Source organism: Triticum urartu, chromosome 3A (assembly GCF_056163025.1).
Source record: "Triticum urartu cultivar PI428250 chromosome 3A, HENAU_Tu73, whole genome shotgun sequence".
Lineage (NCBI taxonomy): Eukaryota > Viridiplantae > Streptophyta > Magnoliopsida > Poales > Poaceae > Triticum > Triticum urartu.
This window is the reverse complement of record NC_141875.1, coordinates 326,215,409-326,235,065: the sequence shown is the minus strand read 5'-3', so window position 1 is coordinate 326,235,065 and position 19,657 is coordinate 326,215,409.

Genomic DNA, 19,657 nt, shown 5'->3' with positions numbered 1-19,657 from the left:
TAGGAGGGTGGCGCAAAATTGATGCAATCGTTAGTGAGACTCAATAATGTTGGAAAAGATTCGCAAATTTGCAATGCAACAAGTAAACCAATAGCAAGATATGGGACACGGAAACACACACACGGATAGAAAAATGGGGTCGTGCAACCAAGGAGTGGGCCAAAATGTGGAGTCCAAGAAAATTCTCTTGTTGCACAACACTAGAGACACTAGCACGATTGCCACAATAGGCGGATACAAAAACTTGTGCACAACCTATAAAGCAAAAATGCAACGACTTCTATCCCAAATATGCTATATGTGTTGGGGATCATTGCAGAAATTAAAAAATTTCTACACATCAGCAAGATCAATCTATGGAGAGAAGAGCAACGAGAGAGAGAGAGAGGGGAGTGTATCTTCATACCCTTGAAGATCGCGAAACGGAAGTGTTACAAGAACGCAGATGAAGGAGCCGTACTCGCAGTGATTTAGATCACGGTTGATTCCGATCTAAGCGTCGAAGAACAGTGCCTCCGCTTTCAACACACGTACAGCCCGGGGACGTCTCCTCATTCTTGATCCAGCAACGGGATACGACAAGTTGAGGAAGAACTCCGGCAGCACGACGACATGGTGGTGGAGCTTGCGGTTCTCCAACAAGGCTTCGCCAAGCACTACTACAAAGGAGGAGGTGTTGGGTAGGGAGAGGGCTGCACCAGGGGAAGGGTGCGGAAGCCCTCCCACCTCCCCTCTATTTATAGGGGCAAGGGAGAGGGGGGTCGGCCCCCTCCAGATGGATCTAGAGGGGGGCAGCCAAGGGGGTGGCTTGCCCCCCAAGCCAAGGGCGGCGCCCCCTTTAGGGTTTCCCCTAAACCCTAGGCGCATGGGCCCTAGGGGGGTTTGGTGCCCAGCCCACCTAGGGGCTGGTTCCCCTCCATATTCAGCCCATAGGGTCCTCCGGGGTAGGTGGACCCTCCAGGTGGACCCCCGGAACCCCTTCGGTGGTCCCGGTACAATACTGATAAACCCCCGAACACTTCTGGCGACCGAATAAGGACTTCCCATATATAAATCTTTATCTCCGAACCATTCCGGAACTCCTAGTGACGTCCGGGATCTCATTCGGGACTCCGAACAACATTCGGTAACCACATACTAATTCCCATAACAACTCTAGCGTCACCAAACCTTAAGTGTGTACACCCTACGGGTTCGGGAATCATGCAGACATGACCGAGACATCTCTCCGGCAAATAACCAACAACGGGATCTGGATACCCATGTTGGCTCCCACATGTTCCACGATGATCTCATCAGATGAACCACAATGTCGAGGATTCAATCAATCCTATATACAATTCCCTTTGTCAATCGGTACGTTACTTACCCGAGATTCGATCATCGGTATCCCAATACCTCGTTCAATCTCGTTACGGGCAAGTCACTTTACTCGTTCCGTAATGCATGATCTCGTGACTAACTGCTTAGACAGAATGAGCTCATTATGATGATGCATTAACGAGTGGGCCCAGAGATACCTCTCCGTCATACGGAGAGACAAATCCCAGTCTTGATTCGTGCCAACCCAACAGACACTTTCGGAGATACCTGTAGTGCACCTTTATAGCCACCTAGTTACGTTGTGACGTTTGGCACACCCAAAGCATTCCTACAGTATCTAGGAGTTGCACAATCTCATGGTCTCAGGAAAAGATACTTGTCATTAGAAAAGCTTTAGCAGACGAACTACACGATCTTGTGCTATGCTTAGGATTGGGTCTTGTCCATCACATCATTCTCCTAATGATGTGATCCCGTTATCAATAACATCCAATGTCCATGGTCAGGAAACCGTAACCATCTATTGATCAACGAGCTAGTCAACTAGAGGCTCACTAGGGACATGTTGTGGTCTATGTATTCACACATGTATGACGATTTCCGGATAACACAATTATAGCATGGAAATAGACAATTGTCATGAACAAGGAAATATAATAATAACTATTTTATTATTGCCTCTAGGGCATATTTCCAACAGCCTCCCACTTGCACTAGAGTCGATAATCTAGTTACATTGTGATGAATCGAACACCCATAGAGTTCTGTTGTTGATCATGTTTTGCTCGTGGAAGAGGTTTAGTCAACGGATCTGCGACATTTAGGTCCGTATGCACTTTACAAATATCTATGTCTCCAACTTGAACATTTTCACGAATGGAGTTGAAGAGACGCTTGATATGCCTGGTCTTCTTGTGAAACCTGGGCTCCTTGGCAAGGGCAATAGCTCCAGTGTTCTCATAGAAGAGAGTCATCAGGCCCGACGCATTGGGAATAACTCCTAGGTCGGTAATGAACTCCTTCATCCAGATTGCTTCATGTGCTGCCTCCAAGGCTGCCATGTATTCCGCTTCACATGTAGATGCCGCCATGACGCTTTGCTTGCAATTGCACCAGCTGACTTCCCCACCATTCAAAATATACACGTATCCGGTTTGTGACCTGGAGTCATCCAGATTTGTGTCGAAGCTAGCATCGACGTAACCCTTTACGACGAGCTCTTCGTCACCTCCATAAACGAGAAACATATCCTGAGTCCTTTTCAGGTACTTCAGGATATTCTTGACCGCTGTCCAGTGTTCTGTAACACCCCGAGACCGATGTGCCAGGTGTCCTCCAGTTATTCGCTGTTGTTGCTTTGTCTTCCGCTTGCGTGTTGCATCTTGTCATGTCATCATGTGCATTGCATCATCATGTTTTCAAAACTTGCATTAGCCCGGGTTCTTCCAGTTCCTTCCGTTGTCCGTTCTGAGCCCAGACACACTTGCACGCGCCCGCGGCATGTCCGAAATATTATTTTATAAGTGGCTGGAAAATGTTCTCGGAATGGGATGAAAGTTGGCATGTGGTGTTGTTATGTTGTTAGTAGGTCGCCTGGAAAGTTTCATCGCATTCGGAGCTCGTTTGATGGCCCAACCGTTAAACTATAGCGGAAATATAGTCAGTCTAACATCGGACGTTTTCGGTCTCCGAAAACTGTTGCCGGGCCTCTCTCTCCTCTCTTCTCAGCCCATCTCTCTCTAGCACAGCCCACTAGCCCACCTATCTAAACCCCTCCGCTGCGGGTCATCCGATCGAGATCGAACGGCTCCGAAACGGCCTCAAACCCCCTAACCCTAGCCCCCTTACCTTATATAGACCCCCTCCATGCCATTTTGGGCCTTCTCCTTCCTCCTCCTCAAAATCCGCGCCCCCAATCATCAGCCAGCCGCCTCCCACCTCCTCTCCTCTATTTCCGCCGCCAGCCACCTCGTCCCTGCCACTTGGCGCCATCCTGGTGGCCAACCGCCAGCACGCAGGACGCCCGCAGCCAACGGGAAGCCGCCACATCGCCTCCCCGCGCCCCACATCGCCTCGGTCCCTGCCAGGCCCATCCGAGGCCCGCCGCGGGCCGTTCTGGGCCAAGGCGCCCGCACCGCGCCGCCGTCCCTGACCAGGGTCGAGAGAGCCCGATGCTCACTCCCGCTCGTGCTCGTCGCTGGAATCGCCTCGCACCGCGCCGGGATGAACTCCGGCGACCCGGAGCCGCCGCCGGTGACCCCAGGCCACATCCCTCTCTCTCCTTTCCTCTGTCCTCCCTCCCCCTCACGTCTCTCTCTCTCTCCGGCGCAGGGCGCCATCGCAGATGAAGTTCCACTCGCCCTCGCCTCGTTGACCTTCGCCGGAGACCACCACCTTCGCCGCTCGTCTCCCTGACCGTCCTTGTCGTCAGATCCGATGCCCCAAGGCCGGATCCATCCATCCCTGACCTCGCCGGAGCTCTTCCCTGCCGCGCCATCGTTCCACATTGCCGGCGGGAGCCGCCGCGCCTGGTTCTGCCTCTGCATCGAGCAGAGGAGGATGGCGACCCCAGCACCGTTCGCCTCCGCGTGTGGGCCAGCCGGGCCATGCGAGGCCCAGTTCCGCGCCAGCGCCTGCGTGGGCCACGACCCAGTTGAGGCCATCCGCTGCTCCCTTCTCTTCCCGAACAGGCCTTGGGACAGGGTGAGCCGCCTACAGCCCCTGTGCACTATTGGGCTTGTCCCAGATTCGGCCCACGCCATGTTTTTTTCCGTTCTGCTAATTTGCCCATTTATCCAGAGACTGCAGTTTTTCAGAAAAACCCTTTAGGTTCATGCATATAATAACTCCACAACCGTGCATCGGATCTAAATAAATTATATATGAAACTTGCTTAGAATTTCATCTAGTTTCATAATATGCAACTTTCATCTATGTTTGAAACGTTTTAAATGCTGTTTGAGTAAATTTGCTTAAATGCCATGCTAAAATGATTTAATTCATAACTATTTAACCGTAACTCAGAATTTAATAAACTTTATATGTAAATGGGGTAGAATTTTGCCTAGTTTATCATGGTGACATTGTTTTGCATGGTAAACAACTCTAAAATATGGTTTAGGGCAGAACAGGACCTAACCTAATATATGCATATGAGGAGTTTCCGGACTTGTTGTTTGTTGTTTCGGGCCTCATTTAAATTTGACTAGATAGGTAGTTTTCTTTGCTTCACCCTCTTGCCATGTTTAACAACAATTAATATTGTTGGGTACATAAATGAGATCGAACTAAATAACTTGAATGTGGGGTTTCGTCAATATGCAATGGAGTTGCATGTTGAGCTCCACTTAATTTGTAGGATTGTTTGTGCATTTTGCCATGCCATGCTTCATTAAACTGGACATGCATCATACTTGATTGTGCATCATGCCATGTTTATGTGATGGTTGTTTACTATGTTGTTTGCTTCTTTCCGGTGTTGCTTCTTCGGGTTGGTTCCGATAACATCGTGTTGTGAGGATTCGTTCGACTACGTCCGTTTGTCTTCTTCATGGACTCGTTCTTCTTCCTTGTGGGATCTCAGGAAAGATGACCATACCCTCGAAATCACTTATATCTTTGCTTGCTAGTTGCTCGCTCTTTTGCTATGCCTATGCTGCGATACCTACCACTTGCTTATCATGCCTCCCATATTGTTGAACCAAGCCTCTCACCTGCCTTGTCCTAGCAAACTGTTGATTGGCTATGTTACCGCATTGCTCAGCCCCTCTTATAGCGTTGTTAGTTGCAGGTGAAGATTGAAGTTTGTTCCTTGTTGGAACATGGAGATGTTGTTCCTTGTTGGAACATGTTTACTTGTTGGGATATCACTATATATCTTATCTAATTAATGCATATATATACTTGGTAAAGGGTGGAAGGCTCGGCCTTATGCCTGGTGTTTTGTTCCACTCTTACCGCCCCAGTTTCCGTCATATCGGTGTTATGTTCCCAGATTTTGCGTTCCTTGCGTGGTTGGGTAATAATGGGAACCCCTTGACAGTTCGCCTTGAGTAAAGCTCTTCCAGAAATGCCCAACATTGGTTTTATCATTCGCCACCTAGCCTTTTCCTTTCCCTTGGGGGTCGCGCGCCCAAGGGTCATCATTATTTTAACACCCCCCGGGCCAGTGCTCCTCTGAGTGTTGGTCCACCTGTCAGCTGCCGGTGGCCACCAGGGGCAACTCTGGGCTGGCCTACCCGTACCTAAGATAATCTGAGTGTGCCCTGAGGAAGAGATATGTGCAGCTCCTATCGGGATTTGTCGGCACATTCGGGCGGTGTTGCTAGATTTGTTTTAACCTGTCGAAGTGTCTTGAAGAACCGAGGTACCGAGCCTAATCGGAACGTCTCGGGAGGAGGTCTATTCCTACGTTGACCGTGAGAGCTTGTCATGGGCTAAGTTGGGACACCCCTGCAGGGATTTGAACTTTCGAAAGCCGTGCCCGCGGTTATGGGCAGATGGGAATTTGTTAACGTCCGGTTGTAGAAAACCTGAAGTTGACCTTAATCAAAAATGCATCAACCGCGTGTGTAACCGTGATGGTCTCTTTCCGGCGGAGTCCGGGAAGTGAACACGGTGTTGGAGTTATGCTTGACGTAGGTTGTTCTAGGATCACTTCTTGATCATAGTTTCTCGATCGCGCTTTGCCTTCTCTTCTCGCTCTCATTTGCGTATGTTAGCCACCATTTATGCTAGTCACTTGCTGCAGCTCCACCTCATACCTTTACCTTACCCATAAGCTTAAATAGTCTTGATCGCGAGGGTGCGAGATTGCTGAGTCCCCGTGACTCACAGATACTTCCAAAACCAGTTTGCAGGTGCCGATGAGTCCGTGCAGATGACGCAACCAAGCTCAGGAGGAGCTCGATGAAGATCTTGTCCTTTGTGATGTTTCGTAGTGGAGCCCAGTTGGGGTCGATCGGGGACCTTGTCGCATTTGGGGTTCTTCTTTTATTTTGGTTCCGTAGTCGAACCTTGATTGTATTTGGTTGATGTAATGCTTTATTCATGTAATTGCGTGAAGTGGCGATTGTAAGCCAACTATGTATCCTTTCCCTTATGTATTACATGGGTTGTGTGAAGATTACCTCACTTGCGACATTGCTTTCAATGCGGTTATGCCTCTAAGTCGTGCTTCGACACGTGGGAGATATAGCCGCATTGAGGGCGTTACAAGTTGGTATTAGAGCCTTCCCCGACCTTAGGAGCCCCATTGCGTGATCGTTCTTAGCAGCCGAGTTGTGTCTTGAAAAATGTTTTGAGTCATTTAGGAATTATATATCGGAGAGCTTAGGAATTCTTTTTACTTCCCAATCTCCTCATTCACTCTGGTAAGGCATCCTGACGTAGAGTTTTGATTCTTCTCTTCTCAAATTTCACTAAATTTTTTTAGGATCACGCGGGTATCTTGGAATCGTTCCAATGGTTTTATGACGAGAACATTGTCTTGGTGCCTCCTGTCAGGGGTTTTGTGGAAGTGTCCCGGGGAGTTGAGCTCTGAGGTGTTGTCGTCATAATTTTATCGTTGCAATTCTGGAATACCTGAGTTTAGTACACCGACATCGAAAATCTCTTTTATGCAGTTCGTTGGTGAGATAACCTCAACGCCACCCAGTACTGGGGCGGGAGTTCGGGAGTATCGCCATAACTGGTATAACGGATGCTTTTCGAAGGTTGAGGTAGATGATTTCCGAAGGTTTCTTGGTTATGTGTTGAAGGATGGATACAGCTGGATGTAGGATTTGCTAGTTTTGGGTGAGATATTATGCTTCCCCTGTATCCCCAACACCTGATTGCATAACCAGGAAAGTTTCGGGAGTTTCATAGGTAGGAATTCAAATAGCTCTTAGGATATCTTTCCGACAGATGTATGATACGAAATTGGGGTTCGACGTCTAGTGGACCGCCTATTCACGGTCAGTTTTACAGTGGTCTCGTTGTGTCTTAAAGAGTCCTTGGCTATGCCGACTCGGGGACGCTTCGTATGTCATGTGCACTGCCTTGTACATGATGGTGCTGTACGATCGATCCCGTGTAGGCCCCACCACGAAAACTTCGGACAAAATCTCTGTCATATGTTTGTTCCGGCTTATTCTGCAAGCCAATCCTTTGTTTTGTTTTGAGTTGTGGTATTCGAGTTGCTTCGAAGTCAAATGTTGATTCCATACCTTCCCCTAATGATGTTCTCATATTCCTATGTGAATACCAATCCTTCTTGATCATCAAGATTGTTTTTGTCAATCCTTTTTACCGGTGTGCTTCTCTTCAAGTGGATCCGATCACTTCAACATTCGCAAGATCAACTCAAGTCTTCTCAACGGTGTTTGTTTCATCCGTTCCAAGTTGTCTTTGTTTTTCCCACCCACCCACCCTTCTTCTTCGAGGACTCAGATTTCTTATTCAAGTATCCTTTTATTATTGTGAAGTATCTCCATTTTTTTTCGTCAATTTTCTTACCCGGTGTTTTCCATGAAGATGTTCTACTAGCTCATCTTTCATCATTCTTTTTTCTTCTCCGGTAGATGTAATTCAAGCTTTGGTAGTGAGCATACTCCTTTTCTTTTTGCCCAATACCTTCTCATGCCAGTGCACCTCATATTCATTCACTTCTCGCTATTTAATTGTTCCGGTGTGCTGAAGATATCTCGAAGATTCGTGTATCCACTCTTCTTTCATTCAAGCTATTTCGAGGATGTTATATCATTCAAGCCTTTTTATTCAACCGGTGCATTCTCTTTTTCAAGTAATCATTTCAACGATGTTTCTTTTGAGTGGGCCCTAACGCACAGGTCATTTTCCAGGATCTTACCTGACTCTTCTTATTTTCCCGGAGTTATTCTCAAATTATTTTCGAAGTTTGATGTAAGAATGAATTTTTTCATCAGTCAGATGTGTTTCTCCAAGATCTTTCAATTTCTTTTCATCGTTGGCTCAACTTTTCCATTCTTCATTCCGGAGTGTCTCAATAATTCATGGTGGTGTCTCTCATCGTCTTTCATAACACTTGAAGACCGAAGAAGAATTTTTCCTCCATATCTTGCTCCATTCTCTTCAAGATTCGTCATTCTAGCTTGTTGCCATCCTCTCATAGTTGTTTTGGATTGTGAGAATTCTTTTCAACTATCCAGAGAAAATTCAAGAGTCTTCTCAATTTGTTATCCGGAATCCATCTTTTCAAATATTATTCATTCTTAGCTTTCAGCTCTCGTTCTTCAATCTTACCGGTGCTTCGTTCAAGTGATCTTTAACCAGTTCGTGATCCCTTCGTTCTCATGTATCTAGTTTCTCTCAAGCATCTTCGTTCATCTGCAAATTCTTCATGGTGATTCGTTATCTTTTATTCGTTCATTTTTAATTCTTCTGGTGGTTCTTCCAAGATTCTTCTGCCGTCGTTTATCATATCAATGCATTCGTGTTTTCCAAATCCTACCGTTGGTTCGTCGAAGACCTTCCCAAGTTGACGCTATGTCTACCTTAATCCTTTCTATGGGAATAAGTACTATGCCAAATCCACTGTTTGTCATCAATTTAACTGTTGAAGGATAAGCATAATGTAATTCTTATTCTTGTTTCATCGAGTAAATTCAATTCCTTATTCCGGAGGTTCATCAAATTCGCGGTTTCACTTGATTCATCTTTCTTTTCCCGGAATTCCAAGTTCTCTCAATTATTTCACCATGAAGATTCATCTAAATCGTTACAAGGATTCACCTAGTGTTTTCAACTTCTCTTTCCTTCCGTTTGATCATTCTTTTGTTTAACAGAGTTCTTCATGAAGGTTCTACATGATGGTTCATCAAGGTTTAAATTCCTTCTCGAAGTGTTCATCAACATTCTTTTCAGAGGAGCTCAAGCATTCTTCATCTTGCATCTCAAAGTCCAATTTGCTCTATCTTATATTTTGAGGTGGTATTATGTCATTTTTGACAATTTCTGTGTGTTTCATGATTGACATGTTGTCAACAATGAGATATCTTAAATCCATCAATCTCTTCATTGGAGTTATCTTGGATTATAGTTCACCTGAAGCCTTCCCTAAGGATTGTTGCTATTTATGGTGCTTAAAATGACCCGAGTTCTTCATTTATCCTCCCGGTGAAATAAGTTTCTCGTCTCCTTGTTCTTATCAATCCAATTCTTTTCTCGTGAGTGGCAGGTTGTCACCTCATAATTTGAGATGTATTCCATAAGACCATATCAAGCTTATTCTTTTCGTTGTTGGTGTTCCAACAACTCCGTTCAACCCTTCTCCTAAGGATGCCTTCTCAAACTCTTTGGTGACAGAAGTTGGCATTTTCTTCTCCATTCTTTTATTTCAATTATCTATATTCTATTCTTCCATTCCAGAGGCATTGTGATGTTGCTCTCCTCAACCCATCTTCTCGGATTGTCAGGACCATGTTTTGATCATGCTTATCCTTTTAACCGGAGTATTGTGTTCCTTTGCTCAAGCTCTTTCATTTTATCAAGTTGTCATCTCTTTTAAACCGGAGTGCTGTCCGAGATCTTTCTTACCCCTTGTTCCATTCATTCAATATTTACGGAGGCAGTGTATTGTGATTTCATCAAGTATCTTGTCATCTTATCAAGTTCTTATTCAATTCCTTTTCTTTCCAATCAGAGTGCTGCCCGAAGTTGTTCTTCCTTGTTCCTCTTTTCTAACGGAGTGTTTTCAACTTCGTTCTTATTCATTGTATTCTTTTCTCGAAATGTCTTAACCTTTTCAAGGTTCTTTGGTTTCACTCATTTGTCAAAGGAGCAACTTAGTTTTACCTCTTCTCTTTCTCTTCTGTTGTCCCTCCAGTGCCATTCTAGATCTCGGGACGAGATCCTCTCGTAGTGGTGGAGTGTTGTAACGCCCCGAGACCGATGTGCCAGGTGTCCTCCAGTTATTCGCTGTTGTTGCTTTGTCTTCCGCTTGCGTGTTGCATCTTGTCATGTCATCATGTGCATTGCATCATCATGTTTTCAAAACTTGCATTAGCCCAGGTTCTTCCAGTTCCTTCCGTTGTCCGTTCTGAGCCCAGACACACTTGCACGCGCCCGCGGCATGTCCGAAATATTATTTTATAAGTGGCCGGAAAATGTTCTCGGAATGGGATGAAAGTTGGCATGTGGTGTTGTTATGTTGTTAGTAGGTCGCCTGCCAAGTTTCATCGCATTCGGAGCTCGTTTGATAGCCCAACCGTTAAACTATAGCGGCAATATAGTCGGTCTAACGTCAGACGTTTTCGGTCTCCGAAAACTGTTGCCGGGCCTCTCTCTCCTCTCTTCTCAGCCCATCTCTCTCTAGCACAGCACACTAGCCCACCTATCTAAACCCCTCCGCTCCGGGTCGTCCGATCGAGATCGAACGGCTCCGAAACGGCCTCAAACACCCTAACCCTAGCCCCCTTACCTTATAGAGACCCCCTCCATGCCATTTTGGGCCTTCTCCTTCCCCCTCCTCGAAATCCGTGCCCCCAATCATCAGCCAGCCGCCTCCCACCTCCTCTCCTCTATTTCCGCTGCCGGCCACCTCGTCCCTGCCACTTCGCGCCATCCTGGTGGCCAGCCGCCAACATGCAGGACGCCCGTAGCCAACGGGAAGCCGCCACATCGCCTCCCCGCGCCCCACATCGCCTCGGTCCCTGACAGGCCCATCCGAGGCCCGCCCCGGGCCGTTCTAGGCCGAGGCGCCCGCACCGTGCCGCCGTCCCTGACCAGGGTCGAGAGAGCCCGATGCTCCCTCCCGCTCGTGCCCGTCGCTGGAATCGCCTCGCACCGCGCCGGGATGAACTCCGGCGACCCGGAGCCGCCGCCGGTGACCCCAGGCCACATCCCTCTCTCTCCTTTCCTCTATCCTCCCTCTCCCTCACGTCTCTCTCTCTCTCCCGCGCAGGGCGCCATCGCAGATGAAGTTCCACTCGCCCTCGCCTCGTTGACCTTCGCCGGAGACCACCACCTTCGCCGCTCATCTCCCTGGCCGTCCTCGTCGTCAGATCCGATGCCCCAAGGCCGGATCCATCCATCCCCGACCTCGCCAGAGCTCTTACCTGCCGCGCCATCGTTCCACATCACCAACGGGAGCCGCCGCGCCTAGTTCTGCCTCTGCATCGAGCAGAGGAGGGTGGCGACCCCCAGCACCATTCGCCTCCGTGCGTGGGCCAGCCGGGCCATGCGAGGCCCAGTTCCGCGCCAGCGCCTGTTTGGGCCACGACCTAGTTGAGGCCATCCGCTGCTCCCTTCTCTGCCCGAATGGGCCTTGGGCCAGGGTGAGTCGCCTACAGCCCCTGTGCACTGTTGGGCTTGTCCTAGATTCGGCCCACGCCATGTTTTTTTTTCCATTCTGCTAATTTGCCCATTTATCGAGAGACTGTAGTTTTTTAGAAAACCCCTTTAGGTTCATGCATATAATAACTCCACAACCGTGCATCGGATCTAAATAAATTATATATGAAACATGCTTAGAATTTCATCTAGTTTCATAATATGCAACTTTCATCTATGTTTGAAATGTTTTAAATGCTGTTTGAGTAAATTTGCTTAAATGCCATGCTAAAATGATTTAATTCATAACTATTTAACCGTAACTCAGAATTTAATAAACTTTATATGTAAATGGGGTAGAATTTTGCCTAGTTTATCATGGTGACAATGTTTTGCATGGTAAACAACTCTAAAATATGGTTTAGGGCAGAACAGGACCTAACCTAATATATGCATATGAGGAGTTTCCGGACTTGTTGTTTGTTGTTTCTGGCCTCATTTAAATTTGACTAGATAGGTAGTTTTCTTTGCTTCACCCTCTTGCCATGTTTAACAACATTTAATATTGTTGGGTACATAAACGACATCGAACTAAATAACTTGAATGTGGGGTTTCGTCAATATGCAACGGAGTTGCATGTTGAGCTCCACTTAATTTGTAGGATTGTTTGTGCATTTTGCCATGCCATGCTTCATTAAACCGGACATGCATCATACTTGATTGTGCATCATGCCATGTTTATGTGATGGTTGTTTACTATGTTGTTTGCTTCTTTCCGGTGTTGCTTCTTTGGGTTGGTTCCGATAACGTCGTGTTGTGAGGATTCGTTCGACTACGTCCGTTTGTCTTCTTCATGGACTCGTTCTTCTTCCCTGCGGGATCTCAGGCAAGATGACCATACCTCGAAATCACTTCTATCTTTGCTTGCTAGTTGCTCTCTCTTTTGCTATGCCTATGCTGCGATACCTACCACTTGCTTATCATGCCTTCCATATTGTTGAACCAAGCCTCTAACCCACCTTCTCCTAGCAAACCGTTGATTGGCTATGTTACCGCTTTGCTCCGCCCCTCTTATAGCGTTGTCAGTTGCAGGTGAAGATTGAAGTTTGTTCCTTGTTGTGACATGGAGATGTTGTTCCTTGTTGGAACATGTTTACTTGTTGGGATATCACTATATATCTTATCTAATTAATGCATCTATATACTGGGTAAAGGGTGGAAGGCTCGGCCTTATGCCTGGTGTTTTGTTCCACTCTTGCCGCCCTAGTTTCCGTCATATCGGTGTTATGTTCCCGGATTTTGCGTTCCTTACGTGGTTGGGTAATAATGGGAACCCCTTGACAGTTCGCCTTGACTAAAGCTCTTCCAGCAATGCCCAACATTGGTTTTACCATTCGCCACCTAGCCTTTTCTTTTCCCTTGGGGGTCGCGCGCCCAAGGGTCATCATTATTTTAACCCCCCCGGGCCAGTGCTCCTCTGAGTGTTGGTCCACCTGTCAGCTGCCGGTGGCCACCAGGGGCAACTCTGGGCTAGCCTACCCGTACCTAAGACAATCTGAGTGTGCCCTGAGAAAGAGATATGTGCAGCTCCTATCGGGATTTGTCTGCACATTCGGGCGGTGTTGCTGGATTTGTTTTAACCTATCGAAGTGTCTTGAAGAACCGAGGTACCGAGCCTGATCGGAACGTCTCGGGAGGAGGTCTATTCCTTCGTTGACCGTGAGAGCTTGTCATGGGCTAAGTTGGGACACCCCTGCAGGGATTTGAACTTTCGAAAGCCGTGCCCGTGGTTATGGGCAGATGGGAATTTGTTAACATCCGGTTGTAGAAAACCTGAAGTTGACCTTAATCAAAAATGCATCAACCGCGTGTGTAACCGTGATGGTCTCTTTCCGGCGGAGTCCGGGAAGTGAACACGGTGTTGGAGTTATGCTTGACGTAGGTTGTTCTAGGATCACTTCTTGATCATAGTTTCACGATCGCGCTTTGCCTTCTCTTCTCGCTCTCATTTGCGTATGTTAGCCACCATTTATGCTAATCGCTTGCTGCAGCTCCACCTCATACCTTTACCTTACCCATAAGCTTAAATAGTCTTGATCATGAGGGTGCGAGATTGCTGAGTCCCCGTGACTCACAGATACTTCCAAAACCAGCTTGTAGGTGCCGATGAGTACATGTAGATGACGCAACCAAGCTCAGGAGGAGCTCGATGAAGATCTTGTCCTTTGTGATGTTTCGTAGTGGAGCCCAGTTGGGGTCGATCGGGGACCTTGTCGCATTTGGGGTTCTTCTTTTATTTTGGTTCCGTAGTCGGACCTTGATTGTATTTGGTTGATGTAATGCTTTATTCATGTAATTGCGTGAAGTGGCGATTGTAAGCCAACTATGTATCCTTTCCCTTATGTATTACATGGGTTGTGTGAAGATTACCTCACTTGCGACATTGATTTCAATGCGGTTATGCCTCTAAGTCGTGCTTCGACACGTGGGAGATATAGCCGCATCGAGGGCGTTACATGTTCCCTGCCGGGATTACTTTGGTACCTTCCTACCAAACTCACGACAAGGTTCACATCAGGTCTGGTACATAGCATGGCATACATAATAGACCCTATGGCCGAGGCATAGGGGATGACACTCATCTTTTCCCTATCTCCTGCCGTGGTCGGGCATTGAGCCGTGCTCAATATCACACCTTGCAATACAGGCAAGAACACCTTCTTGGACTGATCCATATTGAACTTCTTCAATATCTTGTCAAGGTATGTGCTTTGTGAATGACCAATGAGGCGTCTTGATCTATCTCTGTAGATCTTGATGCCTAATATGTAAGCAGCTTCTCCAAGGTCCTTCATTGAAAAACACTTATTCAAGTAGGCCTTTATGCATTCCAAGAATTCTATATCATTTCCCATCAATAGTATGTCATCCACATATAATATGAGAAATGCTACAGAGCTCCCACTCACTTTCTTGTAAACACAGGCTTCTCCATAAGTCTGTGTAAACCCAAACGCTTTGATCATCTCATCAAAGCGAATGTTCCAACTCCGAGATGCTTGCACCAGCCCATAGATTGAGCGCTGAAGCTTGGATACCTTCTCAGCATTCTTAGGATCGACAAAACCTTCCGGCTGCATCATATACAATTCTTCCTTAAGGAAACCATTAAGGAATGCCATTTTGACGTACATCTACCATATCTCATAATTGTAGAATGCGGCAATTTCTAACATGATTCGGACGGACTTCAGCTTATCTACGGGTGAGAAGGTCTCATCGTAGTTAACCCCTTGAACTTGTCGGTAACCCTTAGCGACAAGCCGAGCCTTATAGATGGCTACATTACCATCTGCGTCTATCTTCTTCTTAAAGATCCATTTATTTTCTATGGCTCACCGATCATCGGGCAAGTCTGTCAAAGTCCATACTTCGTTTTCATACATGGATCCTATCTCGAATTTCATGGCTTCAAGCCATTTGTTGGAATCCGGGCCCGCCAACGCTTGTTCATAGTTCGAAGGTTCACCATTGTCTAACAACATGATTTCCAGGACAGGGTTGCCATACCACTCTGGTGCGGAATGTGTCCTTGTGGACCTTCAAAGTTCAGTAGCAACTTGATCCAAAGTTTCATGATCATCATCATTAACTTCCTCTCTAGTCAGCGCAGGCACCACAGAAACATCTTACTGAGCTGCGCTACTCTTCGGTTCAAGAGGTAGTACCTCATCAAGTTCTACTTTCCTCCCACTTACTTCTTTCGAGAGAAACCCTTTCTCTAGAAAGGATCCATTCTTGGCAACAAAGACCTTGCCTTCGGATCTAAGGTAGAAGGTATACCCAATAGTTTCCTTAGGTTATCCTATGAAGACGCATTTTTTTGATATGGGTTCGAGCTTTTCAGGTTGAAGTTTCTTCACATAAGCATCGCATCCCCAAAATTTCAGAAACGACAGCTTAGGTTTCTTTCCAAACCATAATTCATACGGTGTCATCTCAACGGATTTCGACGAAGCCCTATTTAAAGTGAATGCGGCAGTCTCTAAAGCATAGCCCCAAAATGATAGTGGTAGATCGGTAAGAGACATCATAGATTGCACCATCTCCAATAGAGTGCGATTACGACATTCGGACACACCATTATGCTGAGGTGTTCCAGGCGGCGTGAGTTGTGAAACAATTCCACATTTCCTTAAGTGTGTGCCAAACTCATGACTCCAGTATTCTCCTCCACGATATGATCGTAAGAACTTTATTTTCATGTCACGTCGATTCACTACCTCACTCTGAAATTCCATGAACTTTTCAAAGGTCTCAGACTTGTGTTTCATTAAGTAGACATACCCATATCTGCTTAAGTCATCAATGAGGGTGAGAACATAATGATAGGCACCATGAGCCTCAAGGCTCATTGGACCGCACACATCGATATGTATGATTTCCAATAGGTTGGTTGCTCGCTCCATTGTTTCGGAGAACGGAGTCTTGGTAATTTTTCCCATAAGGCATGGTTCGCTTGTGTCAACTGATTCATAATCAAGAGACTCCAGAAGTCCATCTGCATGGAGTTCCTTCATGCGCTTGACACCAATGTGACAAAGGTGGCAGTGCCATAAGGATGTGGGACTATCATTATCAACCTTACACTTCTTGGCATTCACACTATGAATATGTGTAACATCACGTTCGGGATTAAAGAAGAATAAACCATTGACCAGCGGGGCATGACCATAAAACATATCTCTCATATAAATGGAACAACCATTATTCTCAGATTTAAATGAGTAGCCATCTCGCATTAAACGAGATCCAGATACAATGTTCATGCTCAAAGCTGGTACTAAATAACAATTATTGAGGTTTAAAACTAATCTCGTAGGTAAATGTAGAGGTAGCGTGCCGACGGCGATCACATCGACCTTGGAACCATTCCTGACGCGCATCGTCACCTCATCCTTCGACAGTCTTTGCTTATTCCGCAGCTCCTGTTTTGAGTTACAAATATGAGCAACTGCACCGGTATCAAATACCCAGGAGCTACTACGAGTGCTGGTAAGGTACACATCAATAACATGTATATCATCTATACCTTTGGTATTGCCGACCTTGTTAATCGCTAAGTGCTTGGGGCAGTTCCGCTTCCAATGACTGTTTCCCTTGCAATAAAAGCACTCAGCCTCAGGCTTGGGTCCATGCTTTGGCTTCTTCCCGACAACTAGCTTACCGGACGCGGAAACTCCCTTGTCGTCCTTCTTGAAGTTCTTCCTTCCCTTGCCTTTCTTGAAACTAGTGGTTTTATTGACCATCAACACTTGATGTACCTTTTTGATCTCCACCTCCGCTGATTTCGGCATTGAATATACCTCAGGAATGGTTTTCTCCATCCCCTGCATATTGAAATTCATCACAAAGCTCTTGTAGCTAGGTGGGAGCGACTGAAGGATTCTGTCAACGACCGCGTCATCCGGTAGATTAAGTCCTAGCTGAGACAAGCAGTTGTGCAACCCAGACATTTTGAGTATGTGCTCGCTGATAGAACTATTCTCCTCCATCTTACAACTGTAGAACTTGTCGGAGACTTCATATCTCTTGACCCGGGCATGAGCTTGGAAAACCATTTTCAGCTCTTGGAACATCTCATATGCTCCGTGTTGCTCAAAACGCTTTTGGAGCCCCGGTTCTAAGCTGTAAAGCAAGCCGCACTGAACCAGGGAGTAATCATCACTACGTGATGGCCAGACGTTCATAACGTCTTGAGTTGCTAGGAAAATGGGCGCTTCACCTAGCGGTGCTTCAAGGACATATGCTTTCTTGGCAGCTATGAGGATGATCCTCAAGTTACGGACCTAGTCCGTATAGTTGATACCATCGTCTTTCAGCTTGGTTTTCTCTAGGAACACGTTGAAGTTGAGGGCAACATTAGGGTGGGCCATTTGATCTACAAGACATATTGCAAATATTTTAGACTGTTCATGATAATTAAGTTCATCTAATCAAATTATTTCATGAACTCCCACTCAGACAGACATCCCTCTAGTCATCTATGTGATACATGATCCGAATCGACTAGGCTGTGTCCGATCATCACGTGAGACGGACTAGTCGTCAACGGTGAACATCTCCATGTTGATCGTATCTACTATACGACTCATGTTCGACCTTTGGTCTCTCGTGTTCCGAGGCCATGTCTGTACATGCTAGGCTCGTCAAGTCAACCTAAGTGTTTTGCATGTGTAAATATGGCTTACACCTGTTGTATTCGAATGTTAGAATCTATCACACCCGATCATCACGTGGTGCTTCGAAACAACGAACCTTCGCAATAGTGCATAGTTAGGGGGAACACTTTCTTGAAATTTTAGCGAGGGATCATCTTATTTAAGTTACCGTCGTTCTAAGCAAATAAGATGTATAAACATGATAAACATCACATGCAATCAAATAGTGACATGGTATGGCCAATATCATTTTTCACCTTTTGATCTCCATCTTCGGGTGCCATGATCATCATCGTCACCGGCATGACACCATGATCTCCATCATCGTGATCTCCATCATCGTGTCTTCATGAAGTTGTCTCGCCAACTGTTACTTCTACTACTATGGCTAACAGTTAGCAATAAAGTAAAGTAATTACACGGCGTTTTCATTGACACGCAGGTCATACAATAAATTAAGACAACTCCTATGGCTCCTGCCGGTTGTCATACTCATCGACATGCAAGTCATGATTCCTATTACAAGAACATGATCAATCTCATACATCCCACATATCATTCATCACATCCTCTTGGCCATATCACATCACACGGCATATGCTGCAAGAACAAGTTAGACGTTCTCTAATTGTTGTTGCAAGTTTTTACGTGGCTGCTATAGGTTTCTCGAAGAACATTTCTTACCTACACCAAAACCACAACGTGATATGCCAATTTATATTTACCCTTCATAAGGACCGTTTTCATCGAATCCGATCCGACTAAAGTGGGAGAGACAGACACCCGCTAGCCACCTTATGCAACTAGTGCATGTCAGTCGGTGGAACCAGTCTCACGTAAGCGTACGTGTAAGGTCGGTCCGGGCCGCTTCTGTAGCGACCTGACCCGAATGGATCACGTCTACTGTGCTACGGTGTCATCCCTGGATCAGTAATGCTGACACCACACAGTACATCGAGGTTTTATAGCAGAGTTGCAATCACACACTTATTACATCGATGGCTCAAAAAGAACTTATTACACTGAATATGGCTGAAGGCCATCTAATATCGATAACAGCGGAAGACTCGGAAGATAAATGGGTCCATCAACTCCAGCGGCATCACTGAGTATAGGGCCACGACCTAAACGCACCTCAATCGTCGTCTGAAAAGTCTGCAACATTAACGTTGCAGCCCGAAAACGGTTCAGCACATGGAATATGCTGGCAAAGTAACACATAGAGAGTAATGGAATGAAACAGCTATACTATATGCACATATGGCTGGTGGAAAGCTCTATGGTTACAGTTTTGCGTAAAGCCAATTTTTCCCTACTGCAAAGGAATAAGTTTATTTAACTATCATGGTGGTTGTGAAACATTGAGAATGGTTGACAGCATTCTCAATCCCAATTAAAAATAATTAAAACCCAACAACATTAATTAGAAGTAACATGTTGAGATTCACATGATATTCAAGTACTAGATACTCAAGTTGTCCATAACCGGGGACACGGCTAATCATGATTAGTTTGTACACTCTGTAGAGGTTTGCGCACTTTTCCCCACAAGACTCGATCGCCTCCGTTTGGTTTCTCGCACTACATGGTGTTTGAGAAACGGATGACCGAGACATAGTCTTTCAGAAGCGCTAGCACCTTACATGTGGGGTAGACCGTACCACCTACAACCCCTACATCTGCTAGTCCACCCCGTAAGAGTTCGCACAACTTAGTCAACTATGCCAGAGCCCATAATGGCTTGTGGCTGCACACGGAAGTTTCTAGCATGAAAGATCTTATGATCCCTTTGAGCCTGGGTGGCGGTCCGAAAAAAAACAAG